This window comes from Vulpes lagopus, chromosome 22 (genome assembly GCF_018345385.1).
Source record: "Vulpes lagopus strain Blue_001 chromosome 22, ASM1834538v1, whole genome shotgun sequence".
Classification (NCBI taxonomy): domain Eukaryota; kingdom Metazoa; phylum Chordata; class Mammalia; order Carnivora; family Canidae; genus Vulpes; species Vulpes lagopus.
Genome location: NC_054845.1, coordinates 19,805,229 through 19,828,253, shown reverse-complemented (window position 1 = coordinate 19,828,253; position 23,025 = coordinate 19,805,229). Strand labels below are relative to the sequence as shown.

Here is a 23,025-nt window from a genome sequence, read left to right as displayed (position 1 = left end):
TTTTATAATAAATTCATTTTTTATTGGTGTTCAATTTGCCAACTTACAGAATAACACCCAGTGCTCATCCCATCAAGTGCCCCCCTCAGTGCCCGTCACCCATTCACCCCCCACCCCCCGCCCTCCTCCCCTTCCACCACCCCTAGTTCATTTCCCAGAGTTAGGAGTCTTTATGTTCTGTCTCCCTTTCTGATATTTCCCACACACTTCTCCCTTCCCTTCTATTCCCTTTCACTATTTTTTACATTCCCCAAATGAATGAAACCATATAATGTCTGTCCTTCTCCGACTGACTTACTTCACTCAGCATAATACCCTCCAGTTCCATCCACGTTGAAGCAAATAGTGGGTATTTGTCGTTTCTAATGGCTGAGGAATATTTCATTGTATACATAGACCACATCTTCTTTATCCATTCATCTTTCAATGGACACCGAGGCTCCTTCCACAGTTTGGCTATTGTGGACATTGCTGCTAGAAACATCGGGGTGCAGGTGTCCTGGCGTTTCATTGCATCTGAATCTTTGGGGTAAATCCCCAGCAATGCAATCGCTGGATCAATCGCAGGTGTCCTGGCGTTTCATTGCATCTGAATCTTTGGGGTAAATCCCCAGCAATGCAATCGCTGGATCATAGGGCAGTTCTATTTTTAACTCTTTGAGGAACCTCCACACAGTTTTCCAGAGTGGCTGCACCATTTCACATTCTCACCAACAGTGTAAGAGGGTTCCCTTTTCTCCGCATCCTCTCCAACATTTGTGGTTTCCTGCCTTGTTAATTTTCCCCATTCTCACTGGTGTGAGGTGGTATCTCATTGTGGTTTTGATTTGTATTTCCCTGATGGCAAGTGATGCAGAGCATTTTCTCATGTGCATGTTGGCCATGTCTATGTCTTCCTCTGTGAGATTTCTGTTCATGTCTTTTGCCCATTTCATGATTGGATTGTTTGTTTCTCTGCTGTTGGGTTTCATAAGTTCTTTATAGATCTTGGGTACTAGCCCTTTATCTGATATGTCATTTGCAAATATCTTCTCCCATTCTGTAGGTTATCTTTTAGTTTTGTGACTGTTTCTTTTGCTGTGCAGAAGCTTTTGATCTTGATGAAGTCCCAATAGTTCATTTTTGCTTTTGTTTCTTTTGCCTTCATGGATTGAAGTCTTGAAATAAAATGACAGAACAGTTAAGGATGGAGAGATAAACAGTAGACAAGGCAGAGGTAGAGAACTGGGTATTGGGAGAGGAAAGAACCATCTTTTACACTACTGATTCTAGGAACAGTGAATTAGAAGTCACTGATAATTTCAATTAATGATAAAAATAATCAGACGTATATAGAAAAATAACTCATTTATATATCTTTTCAGCTCTCATAATTTCCAACATGCACTTCATAAGAACCTATATGTCAGGCGCAGCTATAGGTATTATCTCTATCCCCACGTAGTTTCTCTTCTAACAGAGAAGCCAGACAATGGACACATTGCAAGAATGAGTGGGAGACCCTATCAGGTAACATTCACCTAGTCAGGGAAGATTAACCTTAATACTTAAGCTGAGATCTGAAGGATCTAGATAAAGAGAGGAAAACGGCGTGTTCTAGGTAAAATAAACAGCTAGAAAAAAATGTGATTCAAATCTATTGAGCATAGAAAAAAAATGGTAATAGATAAAACTGAAGAGATAGGTAGAGACCGAACTGTCTTCATGATGAAAGCAAAGAATTAAGACTAGAGTTGAAACAATAAGAAGAGGAGGAGAAGGGGGAGGGAGAAGAGGAGGTAAGAACAGAGGAGAAATGAAAGATATTTGCAAAGGATAATTGACACGATTTGGGGTTTTCCATGAATAGCTACTCATCTCTGACCAGAGCAACTGAGTTAACTGGGGCCCTACCTACCAAGATAGGGACGTCTAGAGTTATGAGGTTAAGTGGTGAATTCCTATATGAAGATTTTTCTTTGTGGTATATGTGAGATATTGCAAGAGTATATCACTAAAGAGTAAAATTGAAATTAGATGTCTTATTTCTAGAGCTTGTTAACTGTCAATGCACTAAAATTAGACTTTAATGGGTGAGAACATATTGCTATATATCAGAACATTAGCAGCTCTCAGTCACATTATTTGTATTTCATAATGTCACTTCTAATATTTCACCTTGAAGATCATTCATGCCTCTGAGAATAATTTGTATCTGCCTTTGCATTATTATTTGCTCTCCTTTACAACACTGGCTAAGCCTCTGAGAGGAATTTATGATATTATCTCAAGTTGGAGTCAAATGTCTCTTCTCCTTTGGAGTTGCATGCCCTTAATTTTACAAAATAGTAACAGGCTGAGGATTACATATTTAAAAATCCTCTTTTAAAAATTTTAACAGGTCTAAGACAGATATTCTAGTTGCAAATTTATTTTGGTATCTTTGAACATAAGCTATTTTAATGATTCCATATTGTGGAGCATTTATTGACAACATATGCAGAAAGAATAACTGTCTTCCTGGTTGAAATTTTTAATTGGAGAAATTACCAACTCATACCAATTATAATATTTTATTTTATTTTTTAACATATTTATTTATTTGACAGAAAGAGAGTACAAGCAAGGGAGGTGGCAGGCAGAGAGAGAGGTAGAAACAGGTTCCCTGAGGAGCAGGGAGCTCAACCCAGGACTCAATCCCAGGACCCCGGTATCACCACCTGAGCCAAAGGCAGATGCTTGATCAACTGAGCCACCCAGGTGCCCCATAATACAGTATTTTATGTAACAGCTTCATTACTATCAATAATCAGATGTTTTTTGCAATATTAAAGCATAGTACTGTTGTCATTCTATGTTTATTTTCTAAATAATATCATCTTAGATGATCTTCCTTACATCCTCTTTTAATATAGAGTCTAGTAAACTCCAGGTATTTTTTATTTTAGTGTTCAGCCTCTGAGCAATACCTAAAATCTGATCTTAGTCTGACAAAGAGAGAATAATGTAAATCTTACAATTATATATTGATTTTAAGGGGAAATGCTATTTAAACAAAGAATACATAAGTTTAAAACTTTTTCATTGCTTTTCACAGGAGTGTGAAAAGGAAATAGAACAGGACAAGACTGAATTTCTTATTTCTTGAAAGAATCACCATAAAGAAGTAGCAAGCATTTTGACATGTGTTATTTAGTTACACACTCTCATCATTTGGTATTCTTTTGAATATAATGTTGAGTATGTTGACGCAGGGAGGAAAAAGAACCAAAACAAATCTTTCCTTGGATTTCCTTATGAATTTTTGTTGGTTCATATAATCCCTGTTTTATTCTTTGACTCTTTAGTTTGCTTTGCCTAAAGAAAGAGCAAAGGGAATGGGAAAATTATTTAAGACCTTCAATGATAGGAACATAGACAGTCTCTTGCTCAGGGTGGCAAGGTTGAGTAAAATTTGATTAAAATCAGGTCTGAACAATTTAGTGAGATTAGGGAAGAACCTGATTTATAGGTTGTCTCTTCACACCCACACTGATTTTAGTGCTTTAATTGTTTTTACCAGTAAAGTAAAGCCAAAAAATGAGCTAAGTCAGATGTACACCTACACAGTTTGACTGATTTAACTGGGAGGTATTTTACTGAGTGGATGGATTATCTGACACTCTTGACTAGCTAAATCAGATAGAACGGTTAAACCAGTGTTTAGGCAGACACATCATTAATGTGGGCGGCCAAGAACTGGGATTGCTTAACAAAGATGGCACAAGGTAGTTAGCCATATGTTTGAAATGATTTAAGTGAAAATGCCAGAAGCAGTAATGGACTAAATGACCTCTGGAGGCACTTTCCAGTCCTATGTTTCTAATTTAATCTAATTGTAATTTTTAAACCTATATGGAGGATACAAATATATTTTATTTCAAAATGCCTTGAGTTTAGTTAGGTGACAAACAATTCAAAGGAATATATTTCTTATAAGCAAACATTTGAATTCAATGCCAACATAGTTGTTTTGATCAAACACCAATTACTTTAAGTTGTAGGATAATTAACTTTACTGTTTAAACATTCATTAGACAACTGCCTGAGAAATCTTTATGTATTTATTTGCATTTTCAGAACAATGAAGCATATTTATAAAATATTGAAATATGTACTTTATATGCACAGAGAAATAAAACTTTCCCAAAATATGCTTATAATTTGTAAAATAAACTTTGTTTTTCTCCTCTGTCCCCCATACCTACTCAGTAGCTGAGAAAAAAAAAATAATCTGATTTTCAATTTTCCTTATGTCCCCTTTTAAGGCAAATTTCTCAATTATGTCATTGCTTGTTTTTCCTCCATCCATTCAGGAACCAGACTTGTCCCAATTCCCCAGCAACTTAAACTATGCATCCCTTTTAAGATTCTTCTTCCTAAGTGTTGCATCATTGTGATCATGGGCATCATGAGTTATTCTGAGCTGGCTGTCACTCTAGGGAAGATTGAAGCACTTACGTGTTAGAAGATTAAAACAGAAACAAAACAAAATGAAACAAACAATAATGAAAAGAAACAATTTCTTTGAGGGTTATTTATATTTTAATTGAACTTGATTTCTTTGATTTCTAAATAGCCAATTTTTTTATCTGAGGCCTACCAAGCATTCTTGAAGAACAAGTAACTGTGATCTCATGGGGTGGTGTGTGTGTGTGTGTGTGTGTGTGTGTGTGTGTCTGTGTTCTGAACAAAGACAGCATACCATGAGGGCAAATTTGTACTACATGGGTCCTTAAATCTTCACCTTTTTTTAGCTTGTCAAGCTAGGAGGCTAGCTAAATGCTTAAATCCTTCTCTGTGAACCTGTCTTTAAGAAAGCCAAATGAAGCTGATTCTTGGGTTTGTCATTAAATAAAGGCAGAATTAATTTGGAGGTATTTGTGAAAATGTTCTGGAATTGGAGTATCCCTTTTTAAAATTACAATGCTGTATTTTTGGTGTTACTTCCAAACCTATCTAAAACTGTAAAAATGTTTTCAGTGCGGTGAGATTGCATGATTGGTAAACCAAATAGACAAAAACTAACAGATACCTCATTCATTTGTACTCAGCCTGTTAAGCTGTTAGCATTTACCAGGTGCTCCAAACTGACAGAAGAGATATTAAGTGTATGTGCTTGAAGGTGTCAGGAGTAAAGAATTTAGGAAGTTATATAAGATATAATCCTTGCCTACTGGAATTTACAATTTGTTATATGACACTAACATAACTAAAACACAATCCACCAATTTAAAACCTTATGTGAATAAGTGTTAGTGTGTGGTGTAGCTATGAATATTTGGAGTCAGGGGTAGGAAGGGATAGTTAATGATGGTTGAAATAGTCAAGAAGATAGGGTCTTTCACTGGGTCTTCGAAGTTAAGGTTTGATGGGGAAAAGAGGACCAGGTCATTTCAGGGAAGGATCAAGATTTAAGCAAAGTTCTGGAAATGGGATTTAGCCCCAGGCAATAGCATAGTACACCAAGAACCATGCCCCTTGATTCAGACCATTTCTTATTCTGTGACGCATAAAATGTTTTATTTCATTTTAAAATGTTCAGTCCACTAATGACCTAAGGCAGGAGAAAAGCAGTTATCAAAATTGCTAGTGATGTGTATGGTCACTTCATAAATATGATTTAATGACTTTGAAAACAGACTGAATAGAGACAGAGCATGCTGAAAGCAGTAATAAGGCATTTTTCAAAAGTGTCAGGTTTTTAAATCATAAATCCAAAATGAAAAAGAAAGACCTTTCTCCTATGGTTAATCTGTAAAAATATCTTTGGAAAAATAGAAAAGGAGGTTATTTTCTGATTGTTCTTGACCAGTAGTAGTAAAATTATGCATAAATGAATTTCATGGTCATTTGGTTTTGGGGATTTTCCTGTTGAAGGAATTTTAATTCCTTTGTCCTCAAAGAATGTCCTTTCCTTTTTTAATGTATAATGGAATTTCAAAATCTTATATAGTGTACTTTTATAAATTAGCTAAAAATCTAGCAAAAGAAAAATTTCCTCTAGTATAGTAATTTAGCGTACTTGGAAAGAAAGTACAGCTTTATGAAAAGACATGGCAACAATTAATTTTTTTTAACTCAATAGTTTTGTTTGATATGTTTTATGTCAACTAATTTAGTCATATCTTTTACTTTGTAAATGGAATAGTTTTTACTAGATATGTATATCTTCAAGAATAACATTCTTGTTTGAAAACCGCATAACTATGTTACCTGTTAGTTAAAAGATACATAGCGAGTTACCCAGATTCCCAGATTTCCCATAGCTCAGTGTGCTATTTCTAATACTGCAACCTTAGCAGTAAGATAAAAAATAAATAAATAAAATCTCTTTTTAAAAAGGCAAAAAAAAAAAACCCTTAAATTTAAAGTGTTAAAATGATAAAATTGTAATATTTTGTTCTATTAGATCTTGAGTACACATGTGTTTAAAGGAAGAACAAAAACATGTTTTTGTGTTTTTTTTTTAATTTTAAAAAGAACTAAATGTCATTTCTTTTTTCTTTTTCTTTTCTAAAGATTCTTATTTGTTCATTCACGACAGACAGAGAGACAGAGAGAGACACACACACACACAGGCAGAGGGTTAAGCAGGGTCCACGCAGGGAACCGGACATGGGACTCGATCCCACGACTTCAGGATCACACTCTAGGCTGAAAGCGGCGCTAAACCGCTGGGCCACCAGGGCTGCCCTGTTTCTTTTTTCTAATTACAAACTCAGGTCTCTGTGCTAGAACAAAACCACAAAACCTTATAGTTTCTTTTCTTTTCTTTTTAAACCTTAGAGTTTCTTTACCATATTTTATACTATAGCATTTCAAAAGGGCATATATTGTGCACATGTTTTTATTAGAAAGCATCTTAAAACAAACCTAAATTATTATTTTAACGTAAAGATGTTTAATAATTTATTTAATTTTGTAGCAGATTCTGAATTGAAACTGATAATGTTTTATACTTTAGATTTTGGCATTATCATTTCTGAACTAATGGCTAAGTTGTATGGCCAGTGTTTCAAGATCATGGTTACCAGAGTTAGTACCTAAACTTTTTCTCTTTTTATAATTTACTAGATAAAAACATTCATTTCATAAACCAATAAGGACAAACTATAGCAGAACTTTTATCTAGGCAAAGAATATGAGTAGTCAGTCCATGGACGTTATACACGGAGATGGCTTTTTAAGGTGCTGTCTAAAATAGAACAAAAATCAAACAGACCTAGGTTCTATCACATGCTGTTTTCCAAGGTGGAAACACTCCTACATGTGGCCAGTTTCAGGCTATCAACTTGATGTCGCTGAAGGTGGAGACAGAAAGATATACTGAAAACCTGTGTAAGCTAGCTGTAGCATACCACTAATTAAAAATATGCTCAGCCTCACTAATAAAAATGTAAATTAAAGCAATAGTTCAAAATACCATTTTTCACTGACAAGCCTGACAAAGATGAATATATATGCCATTTGTTCCAGCGTTTATACCTCTAGGAAGTTTATCCTAAGAAAATAATGGGACAAGCTCAAAAAAGTATAGAGCTCATTATAACATTATTTGTAATGGTGCAAAACTGGAAATAAAACTGAATGTTTATAACTAAGATGAAGAAAAACCAGTCTAGAATAGTGGTCAAGAATGAAAGCTATGGAGCAACATCATTTGCATTCAAATATTATCTGTATGACTTTGGCCATGTTATTTAATTTACTCCGTGCTTATCATTAAAATGGGAATAATAATAGTGCTGATTTAATAGTGTTTTTATATGAATTAAATGGGGTTAATAGCTGCTAAGGATATAGAGTATTTCTGACATGTAGTGAGTACTTGGGGAATGTTACCTATCATTGTTATTATGGTACATCTATTCATTTAAGGACTGTTTTAATTATTAAGTAAACTTAGTTTTCTATGTGAACCTGTAATTATTGGCCAAATATAAAAATGTAGTAGGGATACCACATAAGTAATTGCTGACCTTATACTAGTGTTTTTTACAGCATAATAGTTGTCTCACAAAAACATTTCTAACTCACATAGAGGGAACAGATGTGCTAACCACGATTTTTTTGAAAGTTAATGCCTTTTTACAGGTAGAGGGAAATTTGAAGAAGAAAGAACTGAATAGATTTTTCCTTTCCCTTAGGAGCCTGAAGACTCATGAATGTTGATTCTAATTGGAAATTGAGTCTCTTGCTTTTATAGGTCTTTTCATAAAACTCTCTCTTAGTTCATTAAATCATTAAATGAATGTAGCAGGTATTAGTTTTGATTTTTATTAATTGTGACTTGTTTTTCATTATGGGATAATTGTCAGTCATGAAACATAACTGCTGCACATCGGAGCAAAAGCAGATTTCTGCTGAATGAATGCAGAACTGTGTAGGATAAGTTGAAATTCTGGGTGGTAACCATATGTGTATGATTAGTAGTAACAATATTTGTTATTATTCATAATCAATATGATTTTAATAAATGGGATTACTTACAGATTTCCAAGAGTAACTGATAAGGGCATCTACGTTTTGCATGTATTAATAATCTTTTGTGTTATGTGTCAACCTATCAGAAATATATATGTAATATATGTATATACACATAAATATATAGTATATGTCTCACATACCTAATATTTAATATCAATCAACAGCCTGACAGAAAAAATATATTTGTGACAGCTATTTGATGTGGAAAGAGCTAAACATTTAAAAAATAGAAAGGCAAATTTATATAAAACCCAGATTTAAACTTTATCATAAATCATGTCAAGGTATAGGAGAACAATTTACAAGTACGGTCAAAAACAAATAACCTGGAGAAAGCCTACCTGTTTTCCAATCCTGACTCTACAACTTTGTGGATACATGAACTTGGACAAGATAGTTAACCACTCTGGGTCTCAATGTAATTGCAGAATTGAAATAGTAGTTTTGACTTCATAGTGTTATTGTGAGAATTAAATGATTTGTTACATACGAGCCACCTAGAACAGAGTCTAGATCATAAAATGAACACAATAAATATTAATAGTATAATCAAATTATTAGAGACAATGCTGCTACAGAGGACATGATTATTCTGCTGGCATAAAAACTTGTTAGCAAGTATGCATTGTATGTCCCCAGGAGTAAAAAGAATCTTGGGCAATATCCAGTTGGGTTTTCAAATAGGGCAGAAGATGATATGTGTTTCCAAGTGAATAGTGGGGTATTAGGAAAATGGAAGTATGCTAATCATACTTAGTTAAAGAAGTGACATTAGAGAAAATGTTCTAGAGGATAGGGGTTTATCCTGTTTTAAGAGGAACCTCCCATTGCAAATATCATGTACAGCATAATGTTTTGTTTTGGACTAATAAGATTTAATTTAGGCAGAGAGAAAAAAATCTGTGATGGAATGATATATGAATATAAACCTGTCATGTGAAGTATAATGGTTTTAAAGGCAAATGAGATGGTAGTTAGATTACAGCTGAGCTGGAAAGGGATAGGTGTTACTGCCCCTGAAAATTCTTGAGAAGAATGTTTTCAGTCTAAGTGGATTTGTTTCTGAGATCCTGTATCTACTATGATTATAATTTTGCAGCCCTGAGATGATCCAGGTGTTTAACTCACCAGCCATCTGTCCAAGGAAAAATATGCTTATCCTGAATTGACAGGATATCACATGTATTTAGTGAAGTTTATCTTCACAGTTGGGCAAGAATAAATAAAACAGCAGTGCAGCCCCCGTGAGGTTACACTATATGCTTCAATTATTGGTCCATTATATCAGAGGCAGATGTTACATTTCGGAACCTAACAGGAAATTTTTTGATCAGCAAAACCAATACTTTGGGTGTGTGCTGGCAGTTATCACCACCATTCTCTTTCAAAGGAAGCTGCATGGCTTTATACTACCATTTTTTAGATATAAAATCTTACAGGAGTATACATAAAATAATTTTTACACACTGGGCCAGTGTTCTAGGTACCATTCAGTGAAATTTATTTCTCATTACCTGTCATGCTCTCTCATCACATTTATGCCAATAGCATCACGTTATAAATGTTTTTCTTAATATCATGAAAAACAAATATTTTGAGAAGTACGTGCAGATTTAGGAGACCATTCTCTATAATGCAACTGGATCGACCTAATGAAATATTTCATCAGAATGTTTGTTTATAATTGGTGCATTTTCCATGGAGAGGAGCTTTCTAGCTCAAACATCTATCATCTTTGATTTATAACAACTCGACTTAAAATAATTTTCACTTACAGCCATATTAGCACTTGTAAACGGCAGCTCACAAATTAACATAAGTCATCATTCACTTTTGAGGAAATGAGTCTGGGCACGAATGCGGCCCAAGGGCCAGCAGCTTGATCTCTAATTCCCAATCCCATCAGACCATGGTAATCTTTTCCACTTCTATGTGAGTATATTTCATTGTTATTTTTTTCTCCTAGAATCTGTGTACTTTGTCCTATTCTTCTTGTTTTGTTTTTTTTCCTCTCACTATTTTTTTCTTTCTTACTAATTTTATAACATACTGTTTTTAAATCTAAGAACTGTAGACTACTCTTTGCTTTTTTTTGTTTGAGCACTCTCAATGCTTAGCACATTACATACAAAAACAAAACAAAACAAAACAAAAAAAGCTTTCAATGTTTGCTGGATTGGACTATGTATGCCAGAGGGATGTTTAACTGAGAAAAGAAAATGAAACCAAAATTTTACTCCTGAAAAATATCAAGTAGCCCTGTATCTCCCTCAAAATTTCTTCAGTGATGGTAAAGCAGGCTCTCTGCATTTCACAACTCTGAGAATTTCCTGTCTTTGATTTTTGTTTTAAACAACGTAGGAATTTTACATACTACAGCAAAATGATTCTGTGTCTTACCAGATATATTTTCTGTTAATTTTTCATTAATTTGATTGTAACTTAAGACATACTATACTATTAAGGATTATTGTTTTATATTTGATTTACTGTGGTATTTCTGATCATTTTTATAGAAAGATGAGACTCAAATCTTGGTTCAGAAAGCTAACTTTCTGGGGCACCTGATTGACTCAGTCCTTTAAAAAGCAGCTGACTCTTGATTTCGGTTCAGATCATCGTCCCAGGACACTGGGACCCAGTGCCGTGTTGGGCAATGTGCTCAGGTGGGAGTCTGCCTAAGGATTCTCTCTATCTCTCTCCTTCTCCCGAATCCCCTCTCCCTGCTCCCTCGCGCTCTCTCTCTCTCTCAAATAAATCTAAAAAACAAATAAACAACAACAAACAAAACAAAACAAAACAAACAAACAAACAAAAAACCCTAACTTTCTTACAATAAGATTTCTGGGGAAAAGTCAGATTTAGTTTATAATCCTGTTATCTATAGTATAGTTTTTCCTAATTGAAAGGATTGCTTATATGCTTTTTTAAAATTATTGACTTGTTTTAGCAAGAGAGGAGGCATTGCAGCATAAAACTAACAAACACAAACTCCTGTTCTTATCTTCAAATCTCCAATTATCAATAACAATGCATAATAGTGACCAAAATGAAAGGTAAAGTTCAATAGTTATTTCACCATATTAGGGTATTATGCTCCCACTTTATCTTCTTCTTTTCTTTTTTTTTCTTTTTTTTTTTTTTTTTTTGAGAGAGAGAGAGAATCTTAAGCCAACTCCATGCCCAGCACAGAGTCCCTCAAGGCGCTCAATCTCATGACCCTGAGATCATGACCTGAACTGAAATGAAGTCAGACGCCTAACCGACTGAGCCATCCAGATGCCCCTCCCACTTTATCTTCAAGATGAATTTCATGATGTATATTTTGTTTTCATCTACATAGTGCAGGAGTAGTTGAGTCCAGGGTTTTAACACCTACCTCTTTCCTTTTTTCCAACTTTACTGAGGTATAAATTGGTATATAACATTGTATTCATTTAAGGTATACAACATAATGAGTTGACATACATATGCATTGTGAATTTATTACCACAGTAAGTTTAACCTCCATCACTTCACATTTATTTATTTTTTTCATGCGTTGAGAACTTTTAAGATTTGCTCTCTTGTAGCTTTTTAGTATAAAATGTGCTATTCCTGACTATAGTCACCTTGCTGTATATTACCTCCTCACAATTTATTTATCTTATGATTGGAAATTTGTAGCTTTGACTACCTCACCCATTTTCTCCACTCCCCACTCCTTGCTTCTGATAATCACCAACTTGTTCTCTGTCTCTATGAGTTTTTATTTTATTTTATTTTCTAATTTTATATTTAAGTGAGGTCATACAGTATTTGTCTTCCTGTATCTCATTTATTTTACTTCATATAATGCCCTCAAGATCTATTCTGGTTGTTGCAAATGGCAGGATTTCTTTTCTTTCTGAGGCTGGATAATATTCCAGTGTGTGTGTGTTTGTGTGTGTATGTGTGTATGCATATCTGACGTTTTGTTTATATCTGTGGGTGGACATTTAGGTTGTTTCCATGTCTTGGCTATTGTAAATAATTCTGCAATAAGCATGGGCTGCAGATAGTGATTTTGTTTCCTTTGGATATATTCTATTTCCCAAAATCTATTCCTATCATTTGGTAACTAAATAATCTATTTCCTATCATTTATATACATATAAATCTTAAGAGATGAATTAATTATTAGGGTTACTTAAACCAGAAACCTATTATTAGAATTGACAGCTCCTACTCTGATGCCATCTCCAAGTCTTGTCCACTTTCCTTTTGAGGATCTTGTCCTTTCAGTTTCCTCCCTCTCTGTGGCTCTCACTCTAGGGCAGCATCATCTTGCTAATATGATCTCTTGAGTGGAATCCTCCAGTAACCTTCTTTGCTGGTTTTCCAAAATAAACCCAAACCCCCAGTGTGAATTACAGTAATCTTTTCAAAATGCACTTATGATTTTATCACTTTCCACACCACTGCTTAAATGCCTTCAATGCCTCACTATTGTTTTTAAGGTAAGGCCAATTCCTTAACATAATCTATTAGCACCTGGATATTACAGTACACAGCTATGTTTAGCCCTTTGCTCTTCTTCCAGATTCCATCATTCTCTTTTCAAGTCATAGGCCATTTGTACATATGATTTCCTATGTTTGGAACATTCCTCCATGCACAACCCCCTTCCCAACCCATGCAAACTTTGCCTTTTGAATGTATTTTGTCCTTTACATCGTAGCTCAAGCATTTTATCTTCAAACCCCCTTTCTGGATTTATCATGTAGAGTCTTCTTTGTTAAATATGCTTATATTCTTATCTCAAGTGCCATTAAATATTATAGTGTGATTAATATATATCTATTCTTCAAAACTATCAGTAGCAGAGTACTTGATCTGCTTACACTGTATCCTTCATACCTAGCACTGTGTCTATCACATTTGTAAATGAATAAAAGAATAAGTGAACAAACATCTCATGTTTTATGAAATCCAGATGACTGATAGATTTCTTGAGCAGTTAAAATCAGAATCAAACTGATATGAACTTGTCTTAAGGAACTAGGTACAGGGGATGGCTGATGTCTTTAGATACGATGCATTACCCAAATTTGGTACTCAAATAGCATTGGGTATAGAATGAAAACTGTCATACATTGAAAAGTTCAGGCTCTTTCAAAATCATTATAGTTGTACTAAACATTGTAGTTTTTTATTTAATTCTTTTAGTTTGATTAGCAGGTGTATAGTATAATAGGCTGAACTGATGAGAAATTGTTGGGAATTTACATACAGTGTAAGTAATGTTCCATTAGAGGTTTCTTCCTTTAAAACTTTTCTTCTTACCAAAAAAGCCTACAGTTATTAAATGGTGATTGCAAATAGACTGATAATGCAAATATAAACACTTGAGTATTTTACTACATGATTTTTACAGATGAACTATTAGTCATATTAACTACCTAATGCTTTTGAGTATTTTTATTAAACTTAAGGTGTTGCTTCATAAGGTAATATTAAATCAGTGAATCTCTCCGCCCTAAAATATCTTCTTTCTCTATAAAGACAAATGAATTATTTTAATTTAAAAATATTCTTATCTCAAAGATCTATTCATTACTAAGTACCTGACATACACCAGTATCTCTGATAATTCACAGAATAGAATGCTGAGCAAAACAGATGGAGTTCTTCCTTTAATGGAGTTTATAGTTTGATGGAAGGTTACATGGTAGATGGGTAATCATAATACATTGTTATTTGTGTTGTGAAGGGGGTTGTTCATGCTTTGGGAGCCCACAAGAGTCATTGATTCCAGATTTGGGATTTTATTGAAGGTTTTCTAGAACCAAGTGATGTCTAAGGTAAAAACTTAAGGATGAATAGAAAGTAGGAAGGTGACAAAGGGAGATGAAGTGTTGAGCTTCTGTTTTCAGAAGGCATAGATGTAAAATGAGGGGGCCATTTTTTAGAATCATAAAGTACATAGACCCATAATCAAGAACTAGATTATTAACATGCTCTGAAACCCTACACAGGAATTTTGACTTCAAGTTGAATATAATTAGAAGATACTGCATAGTTTTAAGTAGGGCAATGAAGTGTTCCTAAGAGAACAAAAGCAATCTATTGTTGATAGAGGCAGTTTTATGAAATGATAATCACTCTAGACTGATGGTGGGGCAACCTTGTCTCCAGACCTGGTATTGGTCTTAGGTACTGGGTGGCTTTAGACAAATCACTTTACTTCTCTGAGGGTCAGCATCTGACAAAAAAAATGAGGAAGGAGATTTATTTTTATATGATCTCAAAGTACTCTAGATTATTAAAAGGCTTTAAAATGAAAGATGTTCTGAATGTTCATTGTGAACCCAATTCTGTGTATTTATGCCATCATGTACTTAGAGAAGGTAAAAGGATTTTGTTGCAGATTCCTCAAACTAAGAATAAGCTTAGAAGCTTAATAAAATTAAATCCATGATTTCATTTTTTTAATTTGCCCTTCCTACTTAAAAATATAAAGATTCTGTTTATTTATGTTCTAGGTAATTGAAGTAATATTATGTTGAATTTAATGCTCAAGTTATCTGTGTTAGGACTACAACATTTTGAATGTTACTTGGATTCTTTATTTTTTTTTAAGATTTTATTTATTTGAGAGAGAGAAAGAGAGAGCCAGTGAGAGAGCACCAGCAAGGGGAGCAGTAGAGGGAGAAGGAGAAACAGACTTATCCCTGAAGAGGCAGCCCATGCTGCCTTGGGCTGGATCCCAAGACCCTACGATCATGACCTGAGCTGAAAGCAGATGCTTAAATGACTGGTCCACCGAGGCACCCTTGGATTCTCCTTTCTTGCCTTCATACTATGGTTAGAAAATATAGCTCATGGTAATAAGAAGGCATATAATTTTTTATAACTAACTACCTTCAAAACACATAATGCACATTCAAATGCATACACCTACATGTACATACATTAATACACAGAAAGAGAGAAAAAGAAAAGATTTTTAGTTGCAAGCATAAGCTCTTTAGTATTGCATAGACCTATGTGTCAGTCTTTTCATCAATGAGATAAAGTGAGCTTCATTCATTCTACATTTATTGCCTACTTATTATTTCCCAGGTACTATCCTAACTACTGGTGTTAAGTTAATACCAAGGTGAAGACATTGTTTCTAAAATTGAAAGAGGCAGTGTGAATAATCCTGCCTGTGACATTAGAGAAAGGCTTTACACAAAATATGGTGACATTTACACTGGCTCTTAAAGAAAGAGGAAGAACCATCCAGACAGAGAAAATGGAACTGGCATTCCTAGCAGAAACAACAAATGCATTTGTCTTTTAAAATGTTAGACTGATTTGATGTAACTGTAGTTTTGGATTATTTGAGAAGAATAGCAAGAGATGAACCTAGAAAAAGTAGATTGGAGCAAATTAGGAAGGACTTTGTATGCCATGCTAAGGATTTCATAATTTAGTAAACAGGGACAATTTAAAAGATTTTTTTTTTCAACAAGAGAGTGATGATGAGACTTTGGAGACCCTGTTTATAGTATTTTCTTTCCCCTACCCAAGTTCAGAACCAAGTGAAAGATGTACACAGGATAGAGATCAAGATTATAACTTAATATAATATGCAAACTGACGTCCTAACACTTCACCTCAGAATTGGCCTTACTCCCTCACTAAAAGATCAGGCCTCTTCTTTCAGAAATAAGCCTCAAATACCATGTGAAGAAACTTCAAATGCAGAATAAAGGGCAACTTCAGAGAGATGGAAGAAGAGACCAGTATGAGTTTTCTTTCTTTTTTTCCTTCCAAACTCCTAATCAATAAATTACCCTTTCTGGGAAGGGAACACAAGTTTAACTCTTGCTCAGAGGCCTCCATGTGGAAACATAAGGCCAGGGAATTAGGTACCCTCTCTGAGGAAATAATATGATCACATTTACTGAATGGATGCCAGAAACAGAAGAAAAAAAAAAGGAAGGAAGGAAGGAAGGAAGGAAGGAAGGAAGGAAGGAAGGAAGGAAGGAAGGAAGGAAAGAAAAAAAAAGAAAGAAAGAAAGAAAGAAAGAAAGAAAGAAAGAAAGAAAGAAAGAAAGAAAAGAAAGGAAAAGAAAGAGAAAGGAAAGACTGTGCAATAGATCAGAAAGATAAAGAAGACTTTGAATCCTTGAGTTAGGAGCAAAGTGGCCCAGGATAGAAAGGAAGAAATGTATACAAAGGAGCTTTGAGAAGTAGAGTCAAAACAGCATAGTGACAAGTTAGAAGGAGGTGTGTGAAGAATGGGAAGTATGTGACATTAGTGTGGAAGCGGATGAAGATGATCACCTAGTTTGTGAATTGGCCATCCAAAGAGACACAGGGTTTGTCAAAGCTGTATATTACAGGAAAAAGAACAGACTGAGAGAGAGGGTACAGAATGAATGTGGTTTGGGACAAGAAGATATTCTTGAGCTTAGATATGAGACCTGCAACTACAGATGTAGGAGTTAGTCGAGTAGAATGAGGGTTAGAATTGGATAAGATCCCTCAGGGGGAGAAAAAGAAGATAATTTAGGACAAAACCCTGGGGAATAGTGACAGGTAAGGGGCAAGAATGACCATGCAGGGAACAAAATTGAGGAAAACAGAGAAATATGAACAGAACCAGGAGAGCATTTTTGTTGTGAAAAAAAGATTTTCAGGATAGACTTGATGGTCAACAGTATCTTAAAGAAAGGGCAATTCTGTAAAACAGTTTGTGATGACATTTAAGCTTATCTATGAAAGTGTGTAACTTACTTATTAAATAAAAAAATATACACAGACATTGTGTTAGATCCATGAAGAGAAGTAGATAAATTATAATGTGGATTTATGAGAAATCTGTTGGAGTGATAATAAAGTATATTTAAATTCATTTGCTGAACTTCTTAGAAAAGCAAAATCTGCATTTGAAAATGAAAAACTTGATATTTAACTAAAGGAGTGGTAAAAAGAATTTCATTGAAGAGTCTTACCCAAGTCATCTTTTTTTTTTAAATAATTTTATTGTGATAGTTTGGTAACCTAGAACCACAATGACAAGAAATTGATTATAATCTTCATGAAATATGTGCTTTTAATATTTTATTGTATACATATATGAAATATATGACTATATATATTATTACATTATTTTACAGGAATATATAAATCTTTTGGAAGAAAAAGCTCTTTTTAATGGAAGAACATTGGGTATATGGATGCTAATAGAATGTATAATTTGTTTTTAACTTTAAAAAGATGTTCTTATGGAGCAAGTTTGGTTTAAAGTTTGAGCAAGTAACATAATTCAATTAAATAGAAACAATATATTAATGTCCTTAACTCCTATTTCATAGCATCTTTAACATTTTCCTTTAGGAATGAGGTGCTATGGGGGACTTCAATTCACAATTCACACTCTTCAGTTGGTGCTATTTGTGACCAAAATTAGATTTAGGACAGTATTTGGACAAGATTCAGGTAAATATAGCTTTTGGAGATAAAATGGTCTCTATGCAAAGATTAACTTGCAATGTACCCCCAAAATGTGGTCTGTTGATTGTTCTTTAATCAAGTAGAATGTCTAACAAGTATCTTCCAAGAGGAATAATATGTAATAGATAAGAATTCCCTAAGTATCAAAAGGCTCTTAAGAGTGCCATGCTTTTGTGTTTTAAACTGAAAATAAGTATAAGTGAATATTGGTTTATTGGTGCCATTTCACATAAAGTTAGGCCTTGCAAGTTTGATCTTGTTCTGAAATCTTTATTAGTTTATTTTAACTTGTATGTGTCAATCTTCATGACTGTTGATTATAAAACAATTTCAGGAAAGTTCTCAAAACACTCATCAGATACACAGCTGACCTTTGCACAGAGCAAGGGTTAGGGGCACTGACCACTCCCCCCAAACAAAGTCAATGATCCGCATATAACGTTGACTCCCCTAAAACTTAACACTAAGAGCCTACTATTGACCAGAAGTCTTATGAATAATGTAAATTTCAATTAATGCATATTTTTAATATGTGTTATATATATTTTTATAATATAGTAGGCTGGAGAAAAGAAAATGTTATTAAAATCATAAGGAAGAGAAAATACATTTACACTACTGTATTTATCAAAAAATTTGAGGGTTTTTTTTTTTTTGATAAATTGAACCCTCAAGTTCAAACCCATGTTATTCAAGGGTCAGTTATATTATTGCAATTAGAGACTGTACACGCTTAACAATAAACATCTTCCATAATGGACTGAGGCCATGGCTTTAGCATTAAACAGCAAAATATTAAGTGTGCACAGTATGAAAATCCAAAACTGTCAAATTTTAAAATAGTCAAATCCTATAAATATAAATCATTTTTTTCCTTTCCTCTGAAAAATTTCTCATGAGTGTTCTTGACATACGTGTCTCCCTCTAATTTTTATCCATACCTGCAGTTTTCTATCAGTTCAGCTGCGGCAGGAATCTGTCTACTTGCAGACCTTTACTGAGACAGACAGTTAATGGGAACAGTAGCAGCCCTGAGGTGTGTTTATACAGTCAGACTCGCTTCCTCCACTCGTGTGATATATGAACTACCTCGGAAGTTTCCCAGCTGTTTGGGTGGATAAATCATGGCAGTAGGAGCTCATATTTAACCTTCACTGTACTGGCTCAATACTTTGTAGTCTTTTTCTTTTATCTCTCTGACTATCTGGAAGAGATTTCAAACAGGCTTGTCCATGCACAAACAGCATTGTTCTCTCCCTGCAACCCCCCGCCCCCCAACTCCTTTCAGCCAGCCCAGGGACTCTCTCAATCTCTTCTCGTGATTTGCCTTTATGTCAGTCAAAATAAAATCAACGCTACTAAAGGTCAAGTGGTTTATAGATTCATTTCCTGACAATAAAGCCAGATACTTTACTGTGTGCACGTTTAGCAGAAGCCTCTGTTAACACAGTGGCCGTTGTTACTATTGTTGTAGGCCGCGGTAGCCACAATCGGTGTACATTTTTAGGGCAATAAGGGACCATGACTTCCTACCACCTTTCCTCTGATTGACTGTCCCTTCACTTTGACATTTTTCTTTTCCTGGATAGTGACTCAGGGCCTCTGCTCTTTCTATTCCCTCAGTTTGGAATACTTCACCCAAAGATATTTTCATAGCTCCAGGGCTCACTTCATTCTGGTCTCTGCTGTTGTTTTTCAGAATAGCCTACCTGCACACTTTATTGAACATAGGACCCATTATCTACTTATCCTGTTGTCTCTGTCATCATGATTAATCCTAAGCTGTAATTACCTTGTTTATTTATTTGCTTTCCTGTCTAGGATATAAATTCCATGAACACAGGGATTTTTCTGTTTTGTTCTTCTGGTTCTATTAACATATAGAACCATGTTCTATATATAAAAACAGCTCAATTAGTTTTTTTACACTTATATAGAGAGACAGATTTTTTTTTAAAAAAGTTACAAATGAATCCATACTACAAATACAGTCCTGCAGCTGGTTTTTTTCACATAATGATATATGTCAATTTTGTGTATTAGTGGTTATAGACCTTTTAAAAATACCTATTATTATATGGCCATACCACAATTTATTACTTGAATTCTCTATGATGGGTAGGCAAGTTTCCTTCTTTTCCCTAAATACATCTTTCTCAGAGTAATTATTGGCACACATATCTTTATATACTCATGCCAGTATTTCTGTAAAATAAATTCCAAAAATTGGAAATGCTGAGTTAAAGTATACAAGAATTTAAAATCTTATAGAGGGGATCCCTGGATGGCTCAGCGGTTTAGCGCCTGCCTTTGGCCCAGGGCGCAATCCTGGAGCCCGGGGATCGAGTCCCATGTTGGGCTCCTAGCATGGAGCCTGCTTTCCCTCCTCCTGTGTCTCTGTCTCTGTCTCTCTCTCTCTCTCCATCATAAATCAATCAATCAATCTTTAAAAAAAAAAAAAGAATTGTACTTTAAAAAATAAATAAAAAATAAAATCTTATAGATACTGATCAATTTTTCTCTAAAATAGAAGCAATGATTTGCCTATTCTCCAGGCTTAAAGGAATATACCTGTTTTCTCACATTTTTACCATTACTGAGTATTATCAAGTTTTCAAATTTTTACTTATCTGGTAGGTGAAATTGCGTATCTCATTTCAATTTTTTAAAAAATACGACAGTAGTTGAAAGCTAAAACATTTAGTTACTTTTGTTTGAGGAAAATACAAAATAATTAGTCTGTCATATAAGTTATTTTAGAATAATTCTAACCTCAACTATACTATTCTTTATGAAATTTCTCTATTTCATGTGTGGGGGTTATTAACAGTACACGGCCACTTTATCACTACTTTGCAGTTTTCTCTCCTTGGAATGCCATTTATTCTTCATTCTCCCTTTCTTGAAATCTCAAGGGCATTAGACCTTCTCTGATAATAATTTTTATATTCATTATTGTCCCTCCATATGGTACTTGTATCCTGGTTTGCCTACATACCTACTTTTTCTTGCCATATTTTAAGATCATCAAGAATCTGAAATTATGAAATGTATGTCTTTCTCTCCCACAGCTCTTAGCATGGTGCCTTCCATTAGAAACTGTCTGTTGAAAGAATGAATGCATGCATGCATGTCTAACACTGCCCAGTGCATAAATAAGCATGACTGAGAGAAAGAGAAGCCATGCCAGGAGAACAATTCTAATGAAAACAAATTAGTGTGCATTTTATATAACATACTGCATGCCAAATTCATTTAAATCTGCAAAGAGAAATAATTTTGTCCTTTATTCTTGAAAGAGACATGCTTAAAATTATTCCAGTACATTCCTCAGGATTTTTTGAAATTTTTTTCAAGAAATGAAAGATTTCATTTATAAAAAACAAAATCGACTAAGTGACTGCTGCTTAGATAGAAGTAATCTTAAAGATTTGATTTTCACCGAGTTGTTCCAGCAGTAGAGATTTAAAAGACAAATGAAACAATCTTTGTGGAAGTGTTTTGCAAGTGTAAAGTACCAAACAAATAAAAGGTTATTGTATTCTTTCTACCTGCAGTCAACCAACCACATTAGTTTGAGATGCTCTCATCTACTTAGTGATGAGAAGAATGTCCTCAAGAATTTCCAGATTGCTAAAGAAAGATACCTTATAATATAGCTTTGAGCTTAATATTAAGGAGTGATCTGATTTGATCTATAAGATGCCAAAGGGCACAGACTGTATTTTTCTTTAAATTGGTTAATTTAGTAGCCAACAGAGTGATTCAGTCAATATTTGTCGAACTGAATTAAATTATGGAAAGACTGAACAGAATTTGGAGCTAAGAAAGCAAAAGTGATCTTACCAGAGAATATTTTCCCAGCATTTAAATAAGAATGATATGTCCAAGAAGTGAAATAATAGATTTATGTTTAGATATGTACATGCATGCATACATATATAGAGTGGTGAAATAATACCCATTTTTGCAGGCATGACTTATGATTAAAGCAGAAGTTAAAGTTTTATAAAAAAATTGGTTTAAAATAACTTAGGATTTAATTTGTGTGTATTAATTGGCATTATGTTTGGCTTTAAATACAGGGAAACTCACCTACAGAAGTTTAAACAAAAAGCTGTTTGGTTTGCTCTAACAAGTATGTAGTCTAGCTGGTCGAGTTGCTCATCGATGATTATAGGAAATTTCCTTTAGGTATTTCTGTTTTTCCATCCTTAGCTCATTGGGCTTTTCCCCTTGTCTTTGAGAAATGGTTGTTGCACATCCAGTATGATATCCATATTGATGATATGAATAAAGAAGAATGAAATGGAGTTAAAGGATGTGCCTGCGAATTCTGTGACATTTTATCAGTAAAAAGGAAGAGAAAATGAAAAAGCTTCCTCAGAAGCTATAATGATCAGCCCACTTTTTCTATTTCATTGGCCAAAGAAATAATATTCATCTGATTTGTTAAGACCAGTCACTATTTGTTGTGACACATAAAAGGATTTATTCTCCCTGCAAACAAGAGGGATTTTTGTTTGTTTGTTTTATTTTTAATTACCTGCTGAGCTAAGATTATAGTGAGGTTAGTGATATATTCACTTCTGCTGCAGAATTTATGGGGATGCCAAAAACTCAGTAGTCAAGATAAATAATATATTAGTACAACAATTAAAAAAAATACAACATTGATTCAAATAAATGCCAAATTAACAAAATGTAAAATTTTTATTTTTATTTTTTTTAAATGTAAAGTTTTTAAATGAGGAGAGGATCCAAATCTCCAAATCTTCCTAAATAAATTATAAGAGATTTATAATAGACAGAAAACTATTATGGCCATTCCCCCAATTAGCCTCATTGAAGAAGAGATTATTTATATATATATAAAAAAAGAGATAATTGTATCAGAGATATCAGACAGATGGATAGAAGCTTAAAAGTAGAAAGAAATAGGGTTGATTGATTGATTTTACTCTAAGGAAAGAAAAAATATTTTTTTACTAAGAGTTAGGAAACAAGGCTCAAAACATGTAAAAAAGATACTGTTAAATACAAATCCAG

General features: G+C 34.1%; 1 protein-coding gene across 7 annotated transcripts in view; it reads left to right on the top strand.

Moving 5' to 3' along the window:
- ERBB4 (erb-b2 receptor tyrosine kinase 4) overlaps positions 1 to 23,025 on the top strand; it is a 1,096,742-nt gene that overhangs the window by 348,886 nt on the left and 724,831 nt on the right. The window lies entirely within an intron of this gene.